General features: G+C 44.2%; 1 long non-coding RNA gene across 1 annotated transcript; it reads right to left on the bottom strand.

Moving 5' to 3' along the window:
- Positions 1 to 11,033: 11,033 nt before the first annotated feature.
- On the bottom strand, positions 11,034 to 17,095 carry LOC110350732 (uncharacterized). Its single transcript, XR_002397520.2, has 3 exons — positions 16,613 to 17,095; positions 15,569 to 15,872; positions 11,034 to 15,056 (listed from the first exon to the last, which is right to left on the bottom strand). It is a non-coding gene; the product is annotated as an uncharacterized LOC110350732 (long non-coding RNA).
- Positions 17,096 to 20,971: the final 3,876 nt, after the last annotated feature.

Consider the following 20,971-nt stretch of genomic DNA (forward strand, 5'->3'; position numbering starts at 1 on the left):
AGCTCCTTCTCTTCCTTGGGCCTCTTACTTTTCAGAACCGTTTGCTCTTCTCTGTGACTGTCAAGATTCTATCTTTCTTAAATCTGAGTCTTCCCTGAAATTGAGTCTTTTCCATCACGACGAAAAAGACACTTCATTACTTCATCTGTTTAAAGGAGGGAAAAACGTTCCCACCCCCAAATCATTTATTTTCTTTCCTATAGTAAATGTCTATTTGAAATTTTGCACAGTATTTTATTTTATTTATTTTTAAAAATTTTTTAAATATATATATTTATTGGTACATTTTAGGTATAAAATACGTTTACATTTATCATTGGGTGTTTGTACCAGAACATGATGCATCTTAGTTTTTATGTTTTCTCCCATTACCTGTGCACCCTTCACCCCCTCCACCCTTCCCTATCTACACAGAGTTTGATTCCATTTTTTTTCTCATAATTTTTTTCTTTCCCTTCTTCCCTTTCCCCTTTCCCTTCCACCATCCCTAAACCCTTGGACCTTTTCTTATTTCAAATTATCAATTATTCATTTTAATCATTTTCATCCTTATTTACACTTTCAATTTCTCACACTAGAGAAACTATTTGGGATTTACACATGTGTGTCCCATTTATTTCACTTAAGAGTATGGCCTCAATGTGCATCCATTTAGCTATAAATGTCTCTAGTTTCTCATTCTTTATGGCTGAGTAGTACTCCATTTTATTAAAAAACCACATCTTCTTTATCCAGTTTCCAGTCGATGGGCATTTGGGCTGTTTCCAAGCTTTAGCTATTACAAACTGTGCTGCTATAAACATAGGTTTGCACAGTATTTTAGATGGGCTAGGAATGGTGGCCAGATCTCCAAATTTACAGCCCTTTTCAGCAGAAGAGTATGTGTTTCTCAAAATGCTTTCAGATCAAAGAGATCCAAATTCAACTCTAGCTTGGACAAAATGAAGAATATATCGACCCAAGTGAACCAGAGATAACTGGGCACAGAGACCTGATCATCATCTGGCTTTCCTGCCTTATCAGTGTGTGTAGGGGCTGAACTTGGGGAGGATAAAGCAGAAGTAATTTCATTTTTCCCCTTCGCTCTCTTACAAGCCCACTCTGTGGACTGTTTTCCCCTCTGGTCAAATCTGTAGGATCCAGAGCTTTAGAGGTTACTTTTAGATTCAAAGAAAATCCATCTTAGCCTAATAGAAAAACCGTAAACTCTCATGCAAATTGAAAACCTCCCTGTCTCTTCCAGCTGATGCCCGTGTGTGTCATGGATGCCTAAGGAAGGAAACCGAGGGCCTGGTCAATCTGTCTCTCTTTCTTTCCCTTCCTCCTCTTCCCACCTCTTGATAGGATGGAGCCTGAGGAGTAAAGAGCATAACAGGGAGAAGCAGCCAGCTGCTGCCAAGGGGCCTGGGGTTGGCATCCCCTGGGCATGGCTGGTATAAGTGGGCTACTTCTTTTGCTTATGGGACACATGGGCAGTAGCAACAGGCCTTTCCACTTTCCTTCTAACAGTAGGAAGGGCCTTCTCTGACTCATTGCTCCTGCACCCTGAGGTGGCCTGGGACAACCAGTCCCCGGGTCTTCTCAACTTCCCAGAGTCACTTCTTGGTTGTCCTCCAGGCGCCTGGACAGGAATAACTCTGGTCCAGGAGCTGCTGATGTCTGTGAGGAGGAGCTGGAAATCTGTGTCTTTTGGCAAAGATCAGGGAGGAATGGGCCCATTGCTGATATCCCCCAAGTCCCTGACCCCTAATGGGCCAGGCTCAACATCCTGGGCTTCCTGAAGACTCTTCCAAAGCAGTGATTTTGGCTGTGCTATTTTCAGGAAAGTGACAGCTGTTGGTCAAGGCCTCCCCTTCTCCCAAAGTGAGGCAGAGCTCTTGCTATGACAGCGGGAGTATCCTAGATGCCCACAGCCATTCTGACATTGGCCTTGGCCACCACAGGGCTGAAACATGGTCCTATCCCAGATGACTCTGCCCTGTAACCTCCAAACCCTCCCGCCTCCCGTCCCATTCTTTGGAAAGTCTTCAAACAGGTCCATGAAATGTAAAAACTGTGTGTGTGGCCTGTTGCTCCCCTACATAACTCACACGGGCCCCTGGCTCCTTCACAGGTCCAAACAGGTGTCCTGTTCCATACTCACCAGTCCAAGCTCAGCTAGAGTGGGCTGAGCAGGTTGCACTAAAAGAGCTGGCACAGGAGGGAGCTGCTGGCCCTGAGGGGTTCTGGAGATCAGAGGTGACCAGTGTCGAAGAGCAGAGATTAGCATGGACTGGTGGCAATCAGTGGAGGCCAGCAAAGGTCTGTGGCATCCTGCAGGAGCCCTGGGGAGGAGTGGAAGCTGCTGGAAGAGCTCTACATGGCCACCAAGCAGGCAATGAGCTTTGGCTGGTGACAGCTGCTGAGGACGGCAAGGAGCTGCCAGGGCTGCACATTAGGAGCTGTCCACCTCGGCTGGTACCACAGCAATCAAAGGCTGGATGGAGCCGCTAGCACTCAGGGAGCTGTGCTTTGCCAATCTGTGATCTCTACCCAGAGTAAAGTGAGCCAAGGACTGCAGCTCATCGGCAGCAGCTCCCTCAGGTGCTTTTCCCATCAGCCCCCAGTCCAATTTCCTATTTCCTGCAGTGGGAAAGGCCCACTCCACTGCACACCCCATACGCCCTGGACTCGCAGGAGTCCATGGCATGCAGTGCCCACTGTTTTTCTTTCCTTTATTTTAAAAATTTTTTTAATTTTTTTTTTTTTTAAATTTTGATACAGGGTTTCCCTAAGTCACCAAGTTGCCTAGGCTGGTCTTGACTCTGATTTTCCCCCTCTGCCTCCCAGAGTGCTGGGTTAGAGGCATGTGCTGACCATGCTGGGCTAACTGCAGGGCACGCGGGAGCACAGGCCGGAAGGGGCCCCCTGGGTGCCACCCTCCAGAGGGCGCTTCCTGGCCCTGCTGTCTTCTCTGTTTCCACAGACACATGGCGCGGAGTCTAAGCTCTCTCCTCTCGCTCAGTCCCCCTGCCCCGAGCTGGCTCCTACCCAGATGGCTCTGCCTCTCGGCTACATCCAGCTCCCTGTGCTCCTGGTACCCATGGCCCTTGTTCTGGGGGCAGGTGTGTGGGCAGGGACGGGGCTTGGACGCGCAGGTGAGAGCGCAGCAGCACAGCAGCGAGGGATAGACCTGGAGGCGGGGATGAGCACAGGAGAAAGGCGCATCTACCAGAAGGAAGAGGCCGAACCAGAAGGCTGAGTCTCCCGTCTCCCCACCTTCACTTCCCAGGGGAAGGCTCTGGGATGTCTGCGACTCGACATGCAAACCTAGACTTCCAGTTATCTATGAAAGCACATTTATCAAAATGAAGTCGTGGAATACACTTTATTTATTTTAGTTTGCTTACATCCATTTCCCACTTAGGAAAAGAAAAAAGGACAGTTTGGTGGCAGTGTTCATTTAACTTCATATAAACGTACTCTCTGAGGCCGAAGCAATGCTGACTGGTTTTCGATGTGAAAATAAAATATAAAAATTGTTCTTGGGGTTATTTGTAAACAGCACATGTCTCTAATCCCAATGTAACAGAATATATATATATATATATATATATATATATATATATATATATATGAAGATCAGTATTTACTAATTTTTTGCGTGTTTGGTAATTTTCAAAGCACAAAACAATGCAAAGTAGAACAGCACATTCTGCACAAAAATATAGCCTTTCTCTCTGAATCTTCTGCTTCTCTTGTTGTTATGGGAGCAGCACATTTTGCAGTGAGGAAACTTTGTGGTGAGATGTGAAAATAATAACAAAAGCAAGATATTTTGTGGCAAACTTTGCAGGTAAAGTTTTAGGGCTGCAATCCACGAGTTATCTAGGGGCAAATGGGAAATGGGTTAGTGTATAAGTCTCAAAGGTTTAGACTGTGGTTCATGGGTTCCAGGCCCCCAAATCGCTAGGGGTCTGGCTGCATGGAGTCGCTCTTGGGTTCCCTCACTCACAGTGTTTTTGTCACCCACAAGGTGACCTGGTCTGGCTCCTTTCCAGGGAGTCCTTTTCTGGCCTCCAGAAAACCCTCACTTTGCCCACTGCAGAGAAGCACCACCTGCCCCTGCAGGGCCCCTCTCTCTTTCTTCTGGCCCAGTAACACAGGCAGAAGACAGACCACAGCCTCTAATTCTCAGGTTTATTTGCAGTGTGGATCAGTGCTACCTCTTTGTCTGTCACACTCCAGAGACCCTTTGGAATCCCCTTCCTCTTGGCTTAGTAAGAGGGGAGACACTTCCTGTCCTCAGAAGAGAGGTCGGGAAGGAAAGTATCGCCTCCCAACTCCTAAAAAACCTACCCTACCACTGGATAGCTTTATTGAGGCATAATTGATGTACAAAAAATCTGCGTGTGTTTGATGAATTCACCATATCAAAATACATATAACCACTACCGCAATCAACATAGCGACATATCTGTCACCCCCGAAGTTCCCCATCCTCTTCTGTGACTGGCTCCTCCCTGGCCTCCTCCCCAGATAACTACTGATCTGCTTTCTTATTTGTGTTCCCTAGAGTTCTGTGTAAATGGAGTCAGTCTGGAGTTTTTGTTGTTTTTGTTTGACTCCCTTTATTTATTCTGAATGAATTACTTTGAGATTCATCCAAGTTGCTGGTTGTGGATTTAAATAGTTTGGCTCGTTGTACTGCTGAGTGCTGTTCCATTGTACAGATGTGCAGCATTTTATCTATTTGCAAATTAATGATACTCTCCTTGCTCCCAGCTTTGGGTTATATATGAAGCTGCCAAGGCATTCATCCCTCAGTGTTTTGTGAAGATACCTTTTCATATCTCTTGGAAATATGCCTAGGAATGGAATGATTGGGTCACAGGATGGCGTTATGGCTAACGTCTGACAAATCCGACAAGCTTTTCAAACATGGTGGCTCCATTTGCCATCCCTGCCTGGTGTCAGGTGGACCTGGGGCCCCGTATCCTCATCAACATGCCGGCAGGAGCGGCTCTACTTGTAGCTCAGTGAGACTGTGGGAGTTTTGAAGGCCTCCATACATTATTTATCTTCTTCCACATACAGTTGAGAGGTGAATCCTAAGTGAATATTCAGCAACATAACTTCATAAATCTCTTAAGCCAAAGATCTCAGTGGAGTGTGGGGGGGTAGGGGTTCCCTGGCACCGGCTGTTTGAGAATTGGGCACTGGGATCTCTGCTGACCCTGGAAATGCAAGAAAAGTTCCCCACTGCATCTGTTAGTGTGTCCTGGGATGGACAGTTGCCTCTCCTCCGCTTTGTTTTCCCATGCCACCTTTCACACCAAACTGCAGCCTTCACCGTCAGCAGTAACTATTTTCACTTCTTCAGCTTCTCCATCAGAAAGGACTTTGTTCCCTAAGTTTCAATCTGAAGACTCAAGGCAGGGCCGTGATTGTGCTGGTTAGGTTCATCCTCCTCCTCCTGGCACCTTGGTGTGGGGTTCCCCCAAAGCAGACCCTGACCTAAGAACTGGAGAGCAGGCTGCTCATCTGAAGGCGGCCTCTGGGAGCTCTGTGAGGGAGGAGGGCTATGAGACCAGGAAGCACGTCAGGCAGGGGGAGGAGCTCATCTCTGAATTGCAGTGAGGTGTGCACACTCAGCCACCACCTTCCAGGCTCATTGGCCGAGAGTCACTCTAGGGTCATGAGCTCTCAAGAAATCCGTTATCTGTACCCAGACTCTACTACCAAAGTAATAGGATTTGCACCCTACACTAGGACCTCTTGAGTGGGCAGGGAGAGCAGGAAGTGACACAAGAGATGCACTTCATCAGGGAATGCATAGGGATGGTACCCGGTGCATTCCCGGGCATGGGCTAGGACAGAAATGGCGAACCTTTTAGAGACCAAGTGGCAAACTGCAACTCAAAGCCCACTTACTTATCTCAAAGTGCCAACACTGCAATTAAACCTGAATATGGAGGTTTCCATTTGGAAAAAACAGCTCATGCATTAATATCTTTTGTCTTAAAAGAAAAACACAATAACATGTGTGCCATAGGTTTGCTACCACTGGGCTAGGAAAGCCACAGAGTCCCTCTGGAGTGTGAACGGCTGGCCAAGATCTTTGCAGCCATTTGCTTTCAAATAGTTTAAAATGAAATTTAAAAAGGCAGCCCTAATGTAACTTTTTATTCCTGGCACTTTCTAAAGATTTCACCTAAGAGTATCTTTTCCCTTTTCTGTATTTACCTTTCTCCTTTAAGGGAAACTTTCACTCTGTAGTAGTTGAAGTGACACTTACTAAGCCACTTCTATGGGATCACACTTGCACCATGGACTAGGAACAAAATTTTGTGGGTTCCCTGGCGGTCCCATCAGAAGCCTGGAGTTCCCTCCTGACTAGGAATGTCAGTTTGGCTTTTCTCTCTTTCTTCTTGCCCCCTCTGATTCCGGAATGGTGTCTTGAGCATTGGATTTTCATCTATCTGCAGAGTGAGGTATTCAGCAGTTTGCTCCTTGCCTCCAGGACGCAATTGTAAAGGAAAGCTTCTCTGTCTTCCCCCTGAACTTCTGAACACCAGGCCACAGTCTGCTCAAACCTCATGCTCTATTGGAGGGTAGGCAGCATCACCTATATATTCTCAACTCTGTTCGCCCTTGCTTTCTCTACCTGTGTGTTTTTCCGTCCTGGAATCTATATTTCTGTCTGCCTGCCAGCCTTTCTCATGGACTCTCCAGGTGCAGAATTTATTTCAATTTTCTGTAATCTCACTTTTTAACAATGATAAATAACCCATCTATCTTTACGGGTCTCTGCTGACCTTTGATTTCTTATCAACTTGACATATGTCTTTACTTTTTACAGACTTCTGCTTTACTTCTCTGGTTTCCCTTCTCCCTCCCAGTTTTGCACCTTGAATGGCAGTGATGGCTTTTCTGGGCCTTTGTTTCCCCTTCTCCTTTGCTGAGACTCCTGGAGCAGAGCAGTCTTGCTCACCCTCCCCACAGCTCCTGCCCTGATCTGCAGTCTGCTCAGATCCAGGCCACAGCCTCTCCTGGGTCACTGGCCTTCGCTGCCCTTCTCCTCCTCCTTCTTGGCTGGGACTCACTGAATTCCTTGCCTTATCTGACAGTGCCAAACAGAATCTGCAGAAATTACAAAGTATCTTTACTGGCCCTACCCAGTCCTGTCTGACACTCCCTGCAGTGGAACAGTGGGAGTTCACAAGAGGGTTGGCTGTGTTGGATGACACAGAGCGGCACCAGAGATCCCTTAAGGCTTCTCCCCCAGCGTCCATGACCCATGCCTACTCTGCTTCTGGTCCACGGGCTGCCTTGAGTCTATTGTGCCATGCTAAGAGACATGTTCAGTATTGTATTTGACAGCTCCAAACTTACAGAAAGCTTGGAAGAAGAGAACAAAAGCCTCCCAAATACTCTTGTTCCTTTGTCTTCTCTGATGCCCATGACCTTGAACTTTTTGAAGGTGGTAGACTAATCATTTTGTTAAAGGGTCTTCAGTTTGAGTTTCCCAATATCATCCCAGTGATCAGTCCCTAATTACGCATCTTGTGGAAGGGAAGTGACAGATGCTGAGTCCTTCACAAGGTCCTCTCTGTCACCAGTTGTGCTAGCTTAGACCATGTGGCAGAGAAGGGGCCTGCTAGGGCTCCGCTGAGGAATTCTTCTTTTCTTATTTATTTTTAATGTATTTACTGTGGTGCTGGGGACTGGACCCAGGGCCAAACACAGGGCCAGTGCTCTATCACTGAGCTGCCTCCCTAGCGCACACATCTCCTCCTTTGTAATACATAAATATACTGTATTGTGGACAATACTTAGAGACTATGTAAAATCCTATTACTCATCCAGCTTTTACATACAAATTTGAGCACTCACTCCTATGTTTCTGGCCTGCATTTTTACTAGGGTGGTTATTAAATGGCGATTTTCCAATCCTGTCTTTCCTTCCTCAATGATTAGTTGGTTTCCTATGATAAGGAAGAACTTTTCACCCATTCATTTATTTAATAAAGAATTAAACTGCAGCTAAATTAAATATTAATTTATGATTAAATTATTGATTTATTGGTGATTCCTCTTGCCACCCATTAATTTATTAATTCCTTTATTTATATTAGTTTGGACTCATGGTTTCCTGTTTTACTCTAGAGACTGTAATCCATTATAATTTAGTATTCATTTTATGGTAATACTGTCCAAGTTTGGCCAATGAAAGATCCTACATATGGGAACTATGGGCGTGGCTTCGAATTCTCTGACAATCTCCTTACTTTTTGTTACCAAAAAGTTGTCTTTACTCACCTTAACACTCACCTCATTCTTTCCCTGACACACTGAGATCAGTCATGTGTCCTATGTATAAATATGTTCTATAGTGTATATATATATACACTCTATATTTTAAATATATTAAATAATAAATAATATATTAATACAATATGTTGATATAATATTAACATATTGTATTAATATAATAATATATTAAATAATAAACTAAATATATTAAATATATTTTAAATATGTTCTATATTTTGAACCTTTCCCGTCCATGTTAAAGACTGTGAGTTCTCCAGTTCCGGTGCAGCAACATAGGGTATATATTTTAGCTCCCTCCCTTCCCACATTTGTACTTCTCTCCCCTGACAGTGAGAAGCCCAGCCCCCAGTGCTGCTGGCATCAGAATCTCCTCGTACACTCAATTTCCCAACCCCACTGGTGGCCATGCTCCTGGCTAGCAAACACAGCCCTCCTTGGGCCTGTGTGCTGCAGATCACCTATGTATTTGGGGCTGCCTTACTGGGTTTTTGATGAAGGAAAGAAGGAAAACAATGTTTTTTAAAGAAGGAAAGAGGAAGAACAAAAGAGAAGTGCTAAGAATTTATCTGCCCCAATTTGTATCTGCTCTTCCCATTTGTTTCTGAATGAAGACTATTACTGCTTTTTGTTTGTTTGTTCCTTTAGCCCGGGGTTGAACCCAGGGCTTTTGCACTGAGGCACATCCCTCATCCTTTTTATTTTTTTATTTTGAGACAGGGTCTTGCTACGTTGTTGAGGCTGTGCTGAAACTTGTGATCCTCCTGCCTCAGCCTCCCAGAGAGCTGACAATTACTTCTTTTCCATTTTTGAAATTATTCTAAATAATTAAATGCATATCTTTGTTCTGCTCCAGTTTTTCTATTTTGTACACAGGTATGTTGTCATTGAGAATAGACAGAAATATGAGATACCCAGTTTAGTGCTGTGAAAAGAATAATTGCTGTTTTGATCAAAGTAGGGTTACATTTGGCTTTATAAGAAATGCCCTCAAAATCTCAGTGTCTTAATCCAATGGAAGCCTTTCATTTCCTATTAGCATACATCCCCCAAGCAGTCAGATGGCTTCTCAGGGACTCAGCATTGTGCAGGCTTCATTTCCAAATGCATTCCCATAATGAACATGGCTGTAGAAAGACACTGTGATGGCCGGGGATGTAGCTCAGTGGCACCACGCCTGCCTGGCAAGTACAAGGTCCTGAGTTGGATCCCTGGTTCCCCCCAAAATAAAAGGAAGACACTGTAACTAACTACACTCTGGCCTTTTAGATTTCTGCTAAGAAGTAAGAATCATTTATGCTCAAATTTCATTGGCCCAAGCAAGTCACATGATCATACTTCCCAGAACCTAGAATATTCCTATCGTATGTCTTCAAGGGGAAAGTATGAAATTGTCAGAGAAGAGCACTAATGATTTCTACAGTATTTTGAGAAGAGACACCAGGGCCCACATTCTTATATCAGTTCTCGCTTTTACTACCAGCCTGACCTCATCTCATTTGTACGTGTTTATTTGGAAGACAGGAAAACCTAGCTCATGAGATTATTATATAAAAAAAAACTGGAGAAGTGCTTTGTAAAGTGCTATAATAGGATGAGCGCATTATAACTCCCGTTTCTAACATTCGTGTCCTCAGGGTCAGGAAAGCTCCCTGGCACTGTGTTCCTTACCTGCATGGCTTCCATATTCCTGTACTCCAGGGGGCAAAGAAGATGACTTTTTTTCCAGTTATAAAAGTAACAGATGCTCAGAGTTGATACATTGATAATTTACCCAAATTTCACGCACGCACACACACACAAACACACACACACACACACACACACACACTACAATGGCTCATGACCACAAAGCATAAAAATGACTAGCTTTTCTTATATATACTTCTAATTGTTTTCTACATAGCAATTTAAGTAGTTGAAATTCTATGCAATATTTTTCTATATTTTTACTTAACCATAAACATGTAACACTTTCTCATAATTGCAAATGTCTTGAAGTATCATTTTAAGACCCACCCTAGCATTCCATAGCCCTTAAACCATGCGACATGCATTGCCCTTGCACACCATGTTCGCAGCCCTGTGAGTTAGCTGAACAGGATGTGTTGTTTTCATTTCCCATAAGTCCCGGGCCTCTGAGTCATCCCTTGTCCTTCCCGTCCTCTGTTCCACATCAAAGTCTCTGGGTCAGCTGACTTCCGGCAGAATTCACCTAGTGCAAATCACTTCCGGGGAAGACTGCAATGTCGGGGAGAGAAGCCTCCCAGCTCCCAGTCCCCCTCTGGTCTGTCCCGGATAGTTTCTCCCTCAAAGAAATAGGTTCTCCACCTCTCACTAGACAGGCCCTTGATGGTTCCAGAGCTTTCACAGCACCCGATCCCTTGGCCTCCATAACATGCTCTGCTCCCTTTGTCTCTCTTGCCCAGCTATGAGAGTGGCTTCCTGATTTGTTGACTTCGGGGCTTTTCAGCATCTCCTTATTGGTCCTTCATTACTTGGTGTCACCAATGCCCTGCATTAAATTCTCTCCACTGGAAAGACATGAAGAGGTTAACGTTTTCCTGGCTAGGTCTCATGTTGGACCACTGTGGTTTCCATCCACATTGTCTTTCTCCTCAAATCTGCCATGCCTTTGGGGGCGGGGGGGGGGGAGGAAAGGATGGGGAAGATGGAAGGAAGGAAGGAAGAAGGAGAGAAAGAAAGAGAACCCACTAAAATCATGTCAAACAATCAAAATTTTTAAAAAGAGGCAGTCATTGAAAGGATAAAAGAGCAGCACACTATGAGTTACTAATAGGCAAGAAGTAGAGCTGGGAATCATAAGGGAATGAGACTTGAAGCTATCTCCCTTTCATCCTTTCTTTCCTTAGAACAAAGTAAGCATGAGAGAAATGGTACCACGGCCCAGTTCTTTATAACTTCACAAACCCAGAGGTCAGTGTGCCCTAAGGAGCTCTCTGCTTCTCCCTTTCTTATTTTCCAGTATTGCTTGTTTCAGGGGTCTGAGCCTCATGCAATGAGCTGCCAGCAGGTAGGGTGTGGACAAGATCACGTGGTCCCCGCCCACACAGCTGGAGAGACTGAGGGTCTTTCTCTGAGAAAGGGTACAGGTCAGGTAAGCAGCTCAGCTAGAGTCACATGCCCACTACAAACATATTATTTACTGATCCTGAAACCTGTGTGGACTGCCTGTTTTTGCAAGTGTGGCTTTCCAGTAATACAGAGAACCTCTCTTAATACAGGACAAATAAATCTATGGGATAAATTATAGAACAACAACAATAACATCTTTTCAGTTAGTGGCTCAGCAGGCAGCAAAGTTAGGAAAACCATTAGATCCAGAAATGAAGAAAAGTTTCCTCTATGAATGGAGGAGAGTGAGGGAAATAGATCTAAACATGGATACCAAGTATCTATATTGGTGATGTTTTATTCTATATAAGCTTGGGGGGAAGTATAAATGGATTCATTTATTTATCATTATTATTTAAAGTAGGTTAAATATGTATATTTACATGTATAATATAGTTAAGAAAAATTAAAAATATATAACATTATATATAAGAAATATTTTAAAATCTAAATCAACAATTGGTCAAAACAGTTTTGAAAGAATAATTTTCAATGCACTCTTTCTGTTATTGTTCCTACAAAGAACCATAGACCACTGAAAATTTCTAGGTTTTTCTCTTCTAGTATAAAAACTCTTTGCAAAATGATTACTGTGAAATGCCTTCTTCTCTTTACTACTCATGTTTCTGATGAAAAGGAAGAAATCTGTGAGACGCATCATGTAAAGGTCTTGACTCCATGGTCATTTCATGTGTCAGAGGTCTTTACTCCATGGACTCTACAGTCATCCTGTGTCAGAGGTCTTGAGTCCATGGTCATTTCCTGTGTCAGAAGTCTTGAGTCCATGGTCATTTCCTGTGTCAGAGGTCTTGAGTCCATGGTCATTTCCTGTGTCAGAGGTCTTGAGTCCATGGTCATTTCCTGTGTCAGAGGTCTTGAGTCCATAGCCATTTCCTGTGTCAGAGGTCCTGGGTCCATGGTCATTTCCTGTGTCAGAGGTCTTGACTCCATGGTCTCTATAGTCATCCTGTGTCACACCACCAAGCATTTTACCCGGCCATGGGGGCTGTGGATGAAACATGTCCACTTCCCTTCTCCTTGAGCTGTTGCTATTTAACTCCCACTCCTGATGAATTCACTGGAAGATGTGTCCATGGTCCTGGGACTGTCCTTGAAACATTCTCCGCTTCCTTGTTCCTTCGTCTAAATGTCCATCCTCCAGTCCTGAGAAGTTGTCTAGCCTCCTTTTAACATGTTGAGGAGAAAATTGCCCTTGATCTTCCTAATAATTAAAATATTAGCAGACTTTCTGATCTATGCTAATTTACCATGACAGCGGGTTTTTCATTCTAAATGTTTATTTTTAAACTTTATTTTTCTTAATTTGGGAATTGAACCCAGGGCCTGTGCACTGAGCCACTCCCCCTTCCCCTTTTGAAACAGGGATTGGCTAAACTGGGCTCAAACTTACAATCTTCCTGCCACAGCATGCCAGTGTGCTGGGATCACAGGCATGCACCACTACAACCAGCTTATTTTTCAACTCTGGACTCATTCTTCCCTGCACATCTGAGTGTATTGATCACACCTGGAAGTCAGGTCTCTCTCTACAGTCATCGTCACTTATTCTCCAAATTGGATGGCGAGTTTTTGTCAAAACCCGACATCATTCCAGTCATTCTGGGAACGATTGTTCCCCAAGCATGTACCTCTGCCACATACCTGCGTATGGCCTTCGCAGCAGTACACTGGAAAGCTGGTGATGGCTGATGAGCACTGATTATCCAACTGTTGGGAGTTTTGAGAGCCAGTTTGTAAACTATAGGTAAAGTGAACTCAATTGTGCCGGGAATATTTTTACTATGGGAGTTGTCAGATGCTATAAATCCAGGCTTCCCTGCCTCCTAGAAAGACAGTTATTAGTATTTCATTACATTTCAGTAATTAAATTAAGAATAATAAAAATAAACAAATGTTTTAGAAACATGGACAATCAGGCAAAGTTTTAGTACAGTGGTTTACAAGCTGTTTTAGTACCTTAGTTTACAAGCTTAACTCTTTCCAACATCCTGGCCAACCAAATCGGACAAGAACTGAATCAAATTTCCCCATAAGGTCAACATTGAACCTAACTGTTGAATTTGATTCAGTTCTGGTGCAGTTCAGTTTGTGACCCAGAATCATGGAAAGAATTGAGTTTGTGAACTGAGGGACCACTGTATTGAGAATATTTTAAAACGTTCTTTAAAAGTTTTGTCAAAAAGTCCTTCATATATTTAAGCAAAGATTTTCTAAATGAAACAAAAATGCTACCCATAAAAAAAGTTGATAAAAGTGGACTTTATCAAAATTTAAAACTTTTTATTAAAAATACTATTAAGAACATGAAAAGATAAGCCACTTACCAGAGAACATAATTACTATACAGCCAAGAACTTTATCCAGAATATAAAAATATGTATAAATAAAATAATAATAGCCAACTCAATAAGGAACTGGGAAAAATATTTGAAAAAAATACATCTCAAAAGATGATATATCAAAGATCAATAATCACATGGAAAACAGACTTGATAGCATCATCTGGAAAATGGAAATTCATCCATAGTAAAATGCGACTCCCATCTATTACGAGGGCTGCCATCCATGTTGTAACTGCTTCGGGAAACTCTTTGGTAGTTCCTTATTGTGTTAAACACACCTCTACCTTTTCACCTGTGATTCTACTCCTACCTGAGAGAAATGCAAACATAACCCACAGAAAGACTTACACAAGAATCTTGATAGCAACTTTATTCACAACACTGCACCAAATGTCTGACAACAGGAGAATGAGTATAGAAATTGTGCTTCTATAGTGGAACATAACTTGGTACACAAATGAACAAACACATGCCTCAATGGATGGATATTACAAATTTGTTATGCAAATGAATCAGACACCTGAGACTACATATAGTGTGCTTCTATTAATATGAATGTCAAGAACAGACAAAACTATAGCCTTTGAAATCACAGCAGTGGTTACCATGCAGGGGATGGATGTTGCTGGGAATAACTGGAAAGGGACCCTAGCCAACTTTCTGAAGTAATAAGGATATTCTATGTCTTGAATATGGTAGTAGTTACATGAGTGTGTACATTAGCAAAGCTCATTATCTTATATGTAAATTCAGCTCAATAATAATAAATAGAAATGAAAATAAATTGCTCCCCAAAAGAAGTAGCTTAAAGAGCAAAACTAAAATGAAGTAATTTCATCAAGTCTCAGGACAACAAAGAAGTGACCTTTTATCCAGTTTAATGATGGAAAATGTACAACATCAGATGAAATCACACAGGGTCAGCCTATCAGACGAAAAGCAGAGAGCAGAAAGCCATTTAACCTTACAGCATTGTATACGTAGCACAGTCTTACATTACAGCTCTCCCCCAGTCGTCCTGTTTCAGCTCAATGTTTCTCCAGGAAGAGGAGTTTTACTTCTGGCCTTTAAAATTCATGGTCTGCTTACACTGATGGAGATGATAGATTTAATAAACCATCACAGCTTGGCACACTGGCAGCTGGCACAAAGCTGCTGCCTAACAGTGTACTCACCAGGGTCAGGGGCAGGACCTGCCACCAGGCTTGCTGAGTGCGGCCAGCTAAGGAAAGTTGGGGAGATGACCTAGGAGAGGAAAACGGGGGTCAGAAAGGATGGAGGGCGGGGCCCAGCAGACTCCGCGTTTCTGGAACTGGGAGCCATCGGTCTGCCTTGCCTAGCACAGGCTCACTGAGTTACCCACGCTGACGGGAATCTGCAGTCCTCCTGCCTCAGCCTCCCAGAGTGCTGGGATTCCAGAGCTGCTACTGGGTCAGGCTTTACCTTCCTTGCGTGTCACTCATTACGAACTTAGCCTTTGTTTCCCTGATAGTGGTGTCAGTGAGACTGAGTATTGGTGGGAGCTCAGCCTCCGGTGGAAAGGAGCTGACCCTAGCGTGGGCACAGGAGCCGACACAGCGCCTCACCCACGCGGTCTGCACTCTTGCCTGGCTGCTCATTCTTTCTGCATTCGGATTTCTGAGGTCTTACCTTCTTATACTATGGACAGCAGCATTGTACAAGCCCGTGTCTGCCCCTGTCCCCGGGCCTCCTTCTCTGCACATCTGTGTGGGCTCTCCAGTGGGCCGGTTGCTCACCTGCACTCCTGTCCGGTCCTACATGGGGGGCTGGTGGAGGAATCCGAGTTCTCCGTTCTGCTAAGCCTCACCTTGGCCAGTCTTTGCCGAACCCAGTCTCACAAAGCAGTGTTGGAAAAGCTCTCGCAGTGTTTTATTTTCTTGTCAAACAGGGAAACACCGAGCCCACTTGTCCTTGGCTGCTGCCACCAGTTCCCTTGGTTTGAGGCCGTGGCAAACTCTTCTTCAGAGAGACTCCTGACCCGGGCCAGGCTGAGTTCCAGGGCCTGGTCCCACGTGGCTCCCTGGGCTGGGGGCTCCAGGCCTGGCCAAACATAAACAAGGCTGCAGTCACATTTGAACAAGAGTTTAACTCCAAAGATAGCCATTCTTTCCTGAAGAAAGCAGTACTGACCAGTGTACGCCTTTGGACATTCTGCCAGGATTCTATCCTACTTTCCTGGTGCTATAGTCTGACATTTATAAAAAAGTTTTGAGTTTACTGGCCGACTGTCTTTCTTCCACTGTGAGGGATTAAGAAATTGGAGCTGAAAATGAAATTGTTCACTAGCATTTCCAACCTCAGTGCCCTGGAGGACACTGTAATGGTGCCTTCTACATCTTTTTTCCTTCAGTAAATAGCACTAAGAATTGCAGACAGCCAAGCAGCTCTGGCCAACGCTAAAAGCCCACCACCAGATCCCCACCAAGATAAGCGGTCTCCACCCTGAGGTCTCCACCATCCACTTCCGGAGATGACCGGGGAAGGACAGGAGATGTTTTTACAAAAATAACATAATTTGGCTCCTGGAGAAACAGGGCCAGAATGCAGGCAGCATTCTCCCCTGGCTTGCTTCCCCCTCTGCAAGCATTAACAGACCTAGTACTTATTAGGGGAAATCAAAACCCGAGGGAAACAGACAAGCTGCATGGACAGTATTACCAGAGAAGCTGAAGTTTAAGTCTGGCAGGCTCATTTCTTTCAAGTAAGACTTGGGAAGGGGCAGCACCCCTTTATGCCTTCATTCAGTTTCCAAAGGGAGAAAACAGGCAACAGGTACTCACCTAATGTAGAATGTGTGACTCAAAATGAAGGAAACGATCCCATTTTGTCTTGAGCAAACTTTCATCAAATGCTTTTATGTAGCCAGCTTTATATTTGATATGAAAAATATTCAAAAGGCTCAGTCACAGAGCTCATCCTGCTGAAGGAAGACTTCCCACTTGCTGAACTGCGAGACACACTTGGCTGAGTCCAGCACATCCATGCTGGCCACAGTCGGCTCACGTGTCCTGTTGTGGGTTCTTTCCAAGATCCTGCAGTGGCACTGCTGAGGTGACTTTCAGACCAAGCCAACCCACTATAATCCGAGCAGTGTTTATCTTTGCTTGCTTCCTACAACCGAATTGTTTGCAGCACACTGACATCACTTACCAAAACTCTTCCCCACATTCGACCTCTGTTTCTCCATATGTGTTGCTACACAGTCCTCTGGTTCTGACTCACTCAGAGGCTCCCAGCAGATGCTTGGTGCACTTGAAGCAGAGACGAGTTCGCTGGAAGTCCTTATGTTAGTCCTCCTTGCCTGCCAGGCAAAGGGACCTGCTGTGTGTATTGTATCTGTAAAATGCCTTACTGAGAAAGAATTATGGAAATACTAAGAGAGTATCCTCCCCTTTAATTAGCAGGCATTGTTTTCTATTTGATGCATACATAGATTTCAGACATGTGCATTTTATGTTCAGGACAGACTACTGTCAGGTCTGTGGAAAGTCTTCCCTTTGAAGCTGGTTATGTGATACTATAAGCAATGGCCACATTGTCTATGTTGTCTTTCTAAAGCCTCCGTGTGTGTGTGTGTGTGTGTGTGTGTGTGTGTGTGTGTGTGTATGGGGGAGGAGAGCATGTGTTGGGGTTGGAAAGTTGGAATGGAAATGAAACTAGGCCTTTTTGCAGAAATTAAGCAATTACTGTTTGTTGATACAATGTCAATTCATAAGTGACCCTTTAACAGCATCAAAGCATACTGCTCAGAAATTTAAAAAAACATAGGCACAACTTCACTGAGCAGGCAGATGTATTTGTTTAGATGAAGCATGGAAGAGTTACCTGCCCCCTCCCGCTAACCCAGACTGTGAAAGATAGGGCCCCGAGGCCCAGCAGCCTGAGGAAAGACTGAAACCTCTGTCTCCTACTGCCCCAGGTTCTGACAGCAAAGTGAATCGCTTCTGGGGAAGACAATGACTTGTTTACTTTTCATTGAATTGAAAATTGAAGATATTTCATAATAGGATCTGGGAAAATTTACCAGATGTTTCATTGCACTGTGTTCTTCTGGCAGGTCTACAAGATATAATGCTGAAAAGGGCTAATAAATCAAGATGGGTATGAAAAGCTTAGGAATAAAATTTATGAAAACTTGAACTACAGGAGGACACCTTTTCTCCAGCTGCTAGAATATGAATTTTTCTAACCATTTTTGAAGGTTCACACATAAGCTAATATATAGATTCTTCTTTCCTCCTCTTGTTATGTACTGTTCCAATTTTGCCAATGTATTTCTAAACCCAAGATGGAAAATGTATCTTTGAAATTACTTTGAAATGATGATCAAATGAATCTATAAGCAGAGATTCAACTTGAACACAGTTTGCTTGACCCAAGAAAAGGTACCTGGGAACAAATCCTGAAATGTTTTAGCATCATGAATTTATTTTCCCACAGTCAAGTGCAGAGAGAAAGCTTATGGCTCATTTTCCTGTCCTTCCTCTTCAGATCTTTGGGGTGCTTTATAAAAGCAAATGCTAGTAAGCTAGTGTTAAGTAGAGGACCATCAGTGCAGATGTCATTACTTACTTTGGACTAGTCAATAACAGAGTGACTCTTCCCATTGGTCTTAGTATCAGACTATTGAATAACAAATCACCACAAAACAACAAAGCCATATTATTCCAATTTCTGTAGGTCAGGAACTTTAAATTCTTTAGCTGGGTAGCCCAACTCAGGATCCCTTGGGAGGTTGTGGTCAGGATATCATCAAAGCTGCTGACCAAAGATGGCTGCCTGGTGCAGGAGGACTGAGTCCAAGATGGCGCACACACTTGGCCATTAACAGGAGTTTGTTGATGGTGGATCCCACCATAGGTGCCAACATGGCAGCTGGCTTTCTCTAGAATGAAAGCCCCAAGAGAAGGTGTGAAAGATAACAAGCAGGAAGCCACAGGGGCATTAATGACCTAGCATTTAAAGTCTCATACTCACAGTTTTGCCTCATTCTATTTGTTAAAGACAAATTGCTAAATGTAACCCATATTTATTGATAGAGGAATTGGTCTCCATTCTCTTAAAAGGAAGGATATCAAAGAATTTATAGACATATCTTAAAGTCATCTCATGGATTGAATGGGCTCTTTAATTTGTGTGGTTGGTAGGGAGATACAAATCTACACAGTGCATTGAAGAAAGACGAGTCAGAGAATGAAAAAGAAAATCAGAGCTGTGTTCAGCTGGCTCTGGACCCACCCTGGTAACTTCCCTTCCAAGTCACATTCCCATCCCTCATCCCATTAGTCACCACCCATGGCAGTAACTAACCGCTCCCTAATCTAATTGCATGTCATTAGTAAATCCCAACAACATTCTCAACCTCACAGACAGGGGCTCAGGTACCCTGAAACCAGGTATTATGAGAAAACCCCAGGTCTATGAATTCACAGGACAAAGGCTAAGTGGATATGGAGAGAGGAGAGACATTCCCTTCTGTCTGGCACATCCTGGAGTTCTGGGAGTGGTTGCCAAGGCATCCTGAGGAGTCCCTGGGCACCAACCAGGGCAGGAGCAAGAAGCACACCTGTGTGGGGACATCTGGGGAGTTCTCACCCACCACTCCTCTTCCCAGGTCTCTGCTTCCCCCGCTCAGTAGTAATCATGGCACTAAATCATCTTTTGCCCACTGTTACCTAGAGTCTGCCCATAGACAGCTTTATATCCCACCAGGAAGTTTGTTCTGATCAGCTGTTCACTGACTTCCTCTCGTGCTTACAATGGACAAGAAAAGTGGCTTCTGGGACCTGTGGCTCGCCTGGTGCAGTCAGTCCTAATGGCCTTATCGCTGGACTACCTGCTCCTCCTTCCCAAAGGGAGCGCCAGTTAGTGTATCTGAGCCAGAGAGTCTGGCTGAACCATCCTATTACTGTTTTATAGAAAGCACTTACAGAATTCCTAGCGGGGAGAGGAGTCTCCAAGGGGAACGCGCCTCGTTATTCAACTGCGGCCTGCTTTCCAAGCAGGCAGAGAGGCTCTGAGCAGAGAGGTGAGACCCCCGGGGGAGGTGGGGGATGCGGGGGTGCTAATGCACTAACCCTGGGGCATGGACAATGTGGGGGGAGTGGCCTCCGAGCCGAAAGCGGGAAATGCGTTTTCTCCTTCACCCCACTTAATGAGGTTGACGGAGAGGCAAAGATATCTCTGCAGAGTTATAAAAATGTACCCCGTATAAATGCTTCTGGGTTCTTGTACCTCAAAACTGTATGATTTGTCCTTTTCTTTCTTCTTTGAAAAAAAATTCCTCTTCTGTGACTGCTCTATAGGCCTCTCTACTTAGCCCTGGATAAAGAAGATGGCTTCTGAAGATGTGGGCTTTTAAAAGCCAGGAGAAGAAAGACCAGGAATTCTTTAAAAAGCTTCTGGCCATGATGTCTTTCAACCCTGATTTATAGGAACCATTCAAAGGAACTCTCTGGAAAATGACTTTTTTCCCCCTAGGAAAACAGAACAGAAAACAAGCCAAGCCCGTGGTACACAGGACGTTGTCCGTGAGAATTTGGGGATGGCATTTGCAGAGGTTTCCTGAGCAGACTGAGGGATCTAGATGTAATGTACTCGGGATGCCAAATCACCCGGGGTTGTTCTGCCACCAGGGCTCAGCCTGCAGAAAGAGGAGAGTTCAACCTTCAGCACAGGGCCAGACTCCTCAGGGGCGGACTCTTCAGGGGCATGTTTTCTGAAAGCAGCCTGCCCAGAATGGAGTTAGCGAATGTCTACTTCTTCCCCATCTGAGTTGCTCGGCACAGGGCAGAGAAGCTCCATTCACCCCTTTCCAAGACGGGGATTTTCAGCAAGCATTTACATCAGGTGGTCCAGGGAGGGGTGTGTGTGTGTGTGTTTGTGTGTGTGTGTGTGTGTGACACAGTGGCTGTACCACTTTAAAGTATCTGAGATCACCTGGATATCTGTAATGACGTCAAAGAGGGGAAGCTGCACTTGGAACAAAATGTTCTCCTGATCTCCTTGCCCCAGGATGTAATTTCTTCCTTTCTTAGTGCATAGAGCCACAGTCATTAGAGCTGGAAGCAAGTATCCTGATACTCCTTCATCTGGCACTTTGGCAGAACTACATTTATCCAGCCTGTTTGAATTAAATT

This window comes from Heterocephalus glaber, unplaced genomic scaffold, assembly GCF_053883595.1.
Source record: "Heterocephalus glaber isolate CG9 unplaced genomic scaffold, H.glaber_assembly_v1.0 deba00000122, whole genome shotgun sequence".
Classification (NCBI taxonomy): Eukaryota; Metazoa; Chordata; class Mammalia; order Rodentia; family Bathyergidae; genus Heterocephalus; species Heterocephalus glaber.